The sequence below is a fragment of the Lissotriton vulgaris genome, unplaced genomic scaffold (assembly GCF_964263255.1).
Source record: "Lissotriton vulgaris unplaced genomic scaffold, aLisVul1.2 SCAFFOLD_900, whole genome shotgun sequence".
Taxonomy (NCBI): domain Eukaryota; kingdom Metazoa; phylum Chordata; class Amphibia; order Caudata; family Salamandridae; genus Lissotriton; species Lissotriton vulgaris.
In genome coordinates, this window is record NW_028251172.1 from 82,507 (window position 1) to 89,399 (window position 6,893).

The 6,893-nt window shown below is 47.0% G+C and overlaps 1 pseudogene; it reads left to right on the top strand.

Annotated features, from left to right (window-relative positions):
* The first annotated feature begins 5,024 nt into the window (after positions 1 to 5,024).
* Positions 5,025 to 6,283, top strand: LOC147662981 (uncharacterized; annotated as a pseudogene).
* The last annotated feature ends 610 nt before the right edge of the window (positions 6,284 to 6,893 follow it).

Genomic DNA, 6,893 nt, shown 5'->3' on the forward strand with positions numbered 1-6,893 from the left:
ATGTTTAACTCTGCAGCGAGAACAGTTGAGCTTAGAAAAACAACTTATTGAAGCCAAGAATCTTTCTACGATGCTTTCATGTCAGAATAAGTTATTACAGGATAAGTTAGAAACATATCAGATGATAGCAGAGAGGGCTGCAGTTCGTGTTGCTGAATACAGATATAAGAAGAGGAGAGGCCGAGTGAGTAAACGGAAGGTTCATTTAGCGATTGCCAAAGCAGGCTTAGATTTCGACCCGTCAACTTGGGACTCCAACATCTGGGAATCATCAGAATTCTCCTCAGAAGGAGAGCTGCCCTTGCAAGAGGAGGGAAAAGACGAGCAAGGAAAAAAGGCTAAGAGAGTGGAAGCACAGCCCATTCTAAGACGTAAACTTCAGATTGCTCCAGGGAACCCGGATGGAGTCATGTTAAATAGTTTGGAGGATTTTACACAGCAAGAGATAAGTGATCTTTTAGCGAGGTTTAGACAGAAGCCTGGTGAGACGCTCTTAGCTTGGATGGTGCGCCTTTATGATCACGGCGCTTCTGGGGTCATGCTAGATGAGGGGGATGCTGCCAAATTTTGTACTCTCAGTACTGATCCCACTGTGCAGGGATACTTTCGGACTTTTCAGGGTGATGATCAAACGACTCTGTTGCAGTTAGCTGCCCGGGGGTGCGGCCATAGGTATCCCACAGATTCAGATTGGCCTGGGAATGAAAAACCATGGTTTACTCTAAGAGATGCATCACAAAGAATTAAGGAGGAGGGGATGAAGTTAGCTGTTCTTGTGGGTGAGGCGCATAATTTGATGTGTAAATTGATGACTGTGTCAATGCGAAACAAAATCATTCGGTTGGCGCCCCCTGCATACAAAGCAGTGATAATGACTTTGGTAATTAACCAAACTGGCAACACCATAGGCGAAGTAGTCGAGGCAGTCCGTGAGCTGGGAGAGCTTGGGGAATGGGCCAAGCCAGACAGAGCTTCACGCTCAGAGTCCCGTACTGATAACAACCGAGTGACCAGACGTGATATGTTTCTGGCGCTGTTAAAGGATGGGGTGTCAAGAAGTGAGATTGATGGTATTGAGACCAAAAGCATGTGGGAGATGTACCGTAAGCGAGGACTGGATAGGAAGGAGGGGAGTAGGCATGTGAATAGAAAAGAAAGTGAGTTTAGGGAATCAGAGCCTGAGGAGAAGCCTGAAAAAGCAGGTCAAGAGAGGGAGAGAGAGAGGGAATCTCAGGTGAGGGTAACGAAAGAGAAAGGTTGGGTCAGAGAATGCACAGATTCAGATGGGGACCGGGATGAGGAGGAGTTGTTCCCTGAGGGTTACCCCACATTGTATTCAGATCTGCGCCGGGACCTGCGCCCGGCAGATGCAGAGCTGCGCAGGCGAAAATTAGATTAGGAAATTGGCCAAGCTCCGGTACAGGGATGGGCTCGCAAAGATAATAGACCACATGTGAGGGTTGAGATCTATTGGAAAAATAGGAATGTTCAGGAGGTGCGGGCTTTGGTAGATACTGGAGCGGAGGCCACATTGATACATGGCAATCCACGGAGATTTAGAGGACAATTTTTTACGATCACAGGTTTGGGAGGACAGGAAACCCCGGCAGTGCAAACAGTAATTCAAATGAAAATTGGCAGACTTCCCAAGAGAGCATACACGGTTTTGATTGTGCCTATTCCTGAGTACATTATTGGCATTGACATTCTGAAAGGTATGACCCTATACTTAGATGACGGATGCTATCAGTTTGGGTCAAAACAGTACTTATCAGTGGCTGCTGTGAGGGTGGGGCGCTTGAAGATTCCCCCAGTGAAGGTGCCCCAAGCAACAAAAGTGGTTCACATAAAGCAGTACAGGATCCCAGGGGGACATGATGAGATTACCGCATTCATTCGGGACTTGGTGGAGGCGGGGGTTGGTGAGACCAATTAGCACGGCGTGGAATAATCCCGTGTGGCCCTTGCGCAAACCTGACGGAACCTGGCGCATGACAGTTGATTACCGCAAGCTTAATAAGCATACGCCCCCGTTGACAGCCGCGGTCCCAGACACCATCACTTTGATTGAAAAAATTCAGAAACACAATGGGACATGGTATGCGGCACTTGATATTGCCAATGCTTTTTTCACAATTCCAATTGCCCCTGAGTGCCAGGAATAATTTGCGTTCTCTTGGAATGGTAGGCAGTACTGCTTTCAATCTCTTCCTATGGGGTATTTACATAGTCCCACGATCTGTCACCGGCTGGTGGCAGAGCATTTGGACGAGGTGGCAGTTAGTTCTGGACTTCAACTTTGTCATTACATTGATGATGTGTTGGTTCAAGGGGAGACCCAAGAACAGGTGCAGGCTCAACTAGACAGAGTGGTAGAGCACTTGCAAAGCAAAGGGTGGGTGATTAACCCCGAGAAGGTGCGGGGACCCTCTCAGAGTGTGAAGTTTTTAGGCATTCAGTGGCATCAGGGACACAGGGAAGTACTGCCAAAAGTTAGGCAAAAGATCAAAGAGTTTGCAGTGCCAAAAAATAGGAAGGAAGCGCAGCGTTTCATTGGATTGTTTGGTTTTTGGAGGCAGCACATTCCCCATTTGAGTCAGATATTGGCCCCTCTGTACAAGGTTACGCGGAAGAAGCATGAGTTTGAGTGGGGGGAGGCACAGCAAAAGGCATTTGAGTCAGCAAAAGAAGCTATACAGCGTGCCTTGGATTTATGGCCCATACGAGAGGGAAGCATTGATTTAAATGTAACTGTCCAGGATCAATATGCAAATTGGATCCTGTGGCAAAAGCAAGGGAGACAGAAAGTGCCCCTAGGGTTTTGGACAAAGAAATTACCTGAAGCTGGAGAGCGGTATACTCCTTTTGAGAAGCAGTTGTTGGCATGTTATTGGGCTCTGGTGGATACCGAGCAGTTGACCCTAGGGCACAATGTGTTTTTGAGACCTGAGATACCTATCATGCAATGGGTGATGAGCTCACCAAAGACACACAGGATTGGGCATGCACAGGAGGCTAGCGTCATAAAATGGAAGTGGTATATACCAGACAGGGCACGAGTGGGTCCCAAGGGGACCGCAGTGCTGCATGAGCAAGTGGCGCAGACTCCCATAGCAGATGCAGAAATGTTGCAAGAAGTACCTAAAGTGCAAGAGTCCCCGGTGAAATGGGGTGGGCCTTTTTCAGAGTTGTCCGCGGAGGACAAAAAGCATGTGCTGTTTACAGATGGCTCAGCCAGATATGTGGGGACCAAAAGACATTGGAAGGCAGTGTCGTATAATCCAGTGACCAAAAAGTTGTTGTCAACTACTGGAGAGGGAAGAAGTAGTCAGTTTGCAGAATTGTATGCGGTTTACCAGGCATTAAAGCAAGAGCTCCCTGGTACATGTCACATTTACACTGATTCATGGTCTACCGCCAATGGGTTAGCCACCTGGCTTCCCACATGGCATGCTCATAATTGGATGATTCACAACAGGGAGGTCTGGGGAAAGGAGTTGTGGCAGGAAATTTGGGAACTGTTGTCCCAGAGTACAGTTACAGTGTATCATGTTGATGCTCATTGCCCGACTGACTCACTAGAGCGTTGGTGCAATTCCTTTGCAGACCAAGAAGCGAAGATTCATGAAGCTGAGGTGGAGACGCAGGATTCTGACTTGGTGGGCATGGTTAAATGGGCACACCAGAAAAGTGGACATTTGGGCGAGCGAGCCACTAGCAGGTGGGCTGAAAGTAGAGGGATGTATATTCCCCTAGATTTAATTAAAACCGCAATCATTCACTGTCCTGTTTGTCAGCATACTCAGCACAGACCAGTCCCACAGGTAGTGAGAGGCCAGTTAGGCAGAGGGAAGTTACCAGGGCAGATATGGTAAATTGATTTCATCGGGCCGATGCCAATGAGCCGAGGATGTCAATATGCCTGCACGGTGGTGGATACCTATTCTGGTTATCTCATTGCCTTTCCATGCAAGAGAGCAACCCAGTCTAACACTCTGAAAACATTGAATTTGTTGATCTTATACTACGGAAATCCATTGCAGGTCCAAAGTGACAACGGGTCCCATTTCAAGGGAAAGATGGTGCAAGATTTTTGTGTACAGCATAACATTGAGTGGATCTATCACATACCCTATTACCCACAGGCAGCAGGTTTGATTGAGAGAATGAATGGTTTGTTGAAAGAGCAGTTGAAAAAATGGTCTGATGGGTCATTGAAGGGGTGGAGGGATCACTTGTCTGAGGCATTGCAGATTTTAAACAATCGACCCCTTGCTGATGCAGAGACTCCTTTGATGCGCATGTTGACCCCAGCTTTGCAGATTAAGCCCCATGTGGCCACAAACACGATTCTGTATTGGGAAACAGCTCCCGGAGCTTTAGCTCCATATCGTGCCACACCAGAAGCTGCCGGTCTTGATTTACATGCTTTGAAACTCCATCGATTGCAACCACGAGACATTACCTTGATTGAAACAGGAATTGGAGTTCAAATTACCCCAGAGCATTTCGGGCTAATCGCCCCTCTATCTGGGCTTGCCCTTAAAGGCATCCAGGTTTTGGGAGGGGTGGTCGATGCCGATTACCAGGGGGAGATCAAAGTTATCCTATTGAACAGTGGAAACAATGATCTGCAATTTGGTGACCGTGTTGCCCAAATGGTCATCATGCCGGTGTATGGAGGAAATGTCATGAAGGGGACGGCCCCAGCCCTTCTAACTGTGCGAGGAAAGGGCGGGTTCGGATCTACTGACAAGAACCCAGGGGCAAAATTGTGGGTGGAGTCCCCAAACAAACCTCCTGAACCCGCAGAATTGATCGCTAAGGGCAGGGATAACATCCTAGTCATTATGAAACCCGGACAGGAAAAGTGGGAAAATGTACCAGCTGAAAAATTTTATTTGCGAGAGTGATTATACCAGTCTGTTTTCTTTTTCTAGATCACAGTATGGCTTGCCGCTGCGATGCTTGCGCTGTGTGGTCGGTGTTTGGGCGTGTCCGGAGGGGTCCAGGAGGGCCTGGGGATGCCGAAGGGGATCAACCGCCCGAGTCGGATGACAGCATTGTTGCAGCAACCGGATAACATCTGGACCTACTTGGCCGGGAACGTGCTGAACACTTCCCACTTCTGTATGAGAAATCTTCAGAGTACAGCTGATATGATATCCACGTGTCTTGTTGCCGTACCTACCCCTGCACAGGTGCTTCTGCACATTTTCAACCAAACTAACTTTGATGGGGTAGTGGAGGAAAGTGATGTTCAAACACATCTGAGTCTTTATGAGTACTGTCGCTTTTGCCCAGAGGCCACAGATAGCCTCTGGAGGAACATGACAAGTATTGTTACCTACAATATCTCTACTGGAGACGTTTGCTATCAATGAACTTGTGACCCTACCAAGATTGGCAAGTGTGGCCAATTAAAACTAGAGAAAAGCAAACAATTGACCCCTGATCAACAAACATTATGTCAGTCACGACATGACAGTTTTTGTAGTAATGTTACCAAATATATGGTTTGTAATCACACAGTATTAGCCGCTAGCCATGTTAACCATGTGAAATTACCTAAAGGATGGTTGTTCTCGTGTGGTAATATTTCATACACTTACATACCAGCTAACATAACTGGAGGACCTTGTGCCTTATCACGATTAAGTCTTATGCTTTTTCCCATGCATTCGGTTACACGTATTAGCTCTTCTAGAGCCGCTATTCAATTACTGAGGATTGTGACTCCGATATTGATTTGCTTTCTAGAACAGAATATAGTAGTTTGGCCCTTTCCATTGTGGGAGTGCCAGGACTGTCCGTTTATAATGCTAGAACAATTGCTAAGCTTGCCTGTTTAATTGTAAAGAATCTCAATCACACTTCTGCCGCTTTAGCTGAATTATTATTAGATGTTCAAGGAACCAGAAAAGCTGTTTTGCAAAATAGGGCCGCTGTGGACTATTTGCTGCTAAAACATAACCACGGTTGCGAGGACTTTGATGGCCTATGTTGTTTTAATTTATCTGACCATTCTACATCTATCCATGCACATATTAATGCTTTGAAGGATTTAGTGAAAGGGGTTACCCAAGACGTTGACCAAGGATGGTGGGATTGGTTGTTTGGGTGGCTGCCTAATTTTGGACAGCTTCGGTATATCTTGGGTGTTATTATAGTCATTATTGGTGTTTTTATCTCATTATGTTGTTGCATTCAATGCATTCCTAATCTTTTCTCCCTTTTTCGTCCCAGATCCATGGTATTTAGACCAATGGGGTATGATGGGTGAATCGAAGGTCAAGGGGTGGAATGTGTTGCAATTGCCATTTTAAACGTGATAAATCATATGTTGACCTCGATTCCATGCAATGCTCTGATCTTCCATTTTGTTGCATCGCACTTCCATCTTGAGCTGCCTTGACCTGGAGTTACACTTTAGCAGTAACATAAACATGTTATTCACGTAAACCAGTACAAGCAGGTGCGAGGCATCTCGTGAGGATGCCTCGTGAGGTTATGTTGTACCTTCAGAGTGTTTTCATGCATTCCATACTTATCGCTAGGACAGAGGGAGGATGGCCGTGCCAGTGTCCAAGGCCGGAGAGTGGGAAAGGAATGTCTTTTGCCTCGACACCGCCTAAACAGAATCTGGCCAGGTCTGTCTGGGTGGGTCTGATGCAGAGATGGGGGCCAGCACTTGTGAATAGATGGGCGAGAGAGCCTGCTAGAGGCTTCTCGAACAGGTTGATTTAAGCTATAAAAAGCGGGGTCTGTGGGGTGGAGCTCAGGAACTCAGTCTTGGAGTGGACGCACTCGTGGGACAACTTTGGTGCCCGAAGAGATTACTCCCTGAGCTGCCGGTCTGCGGGTTCCCAACTTGGTGTTCAGTGCTTGGCCTA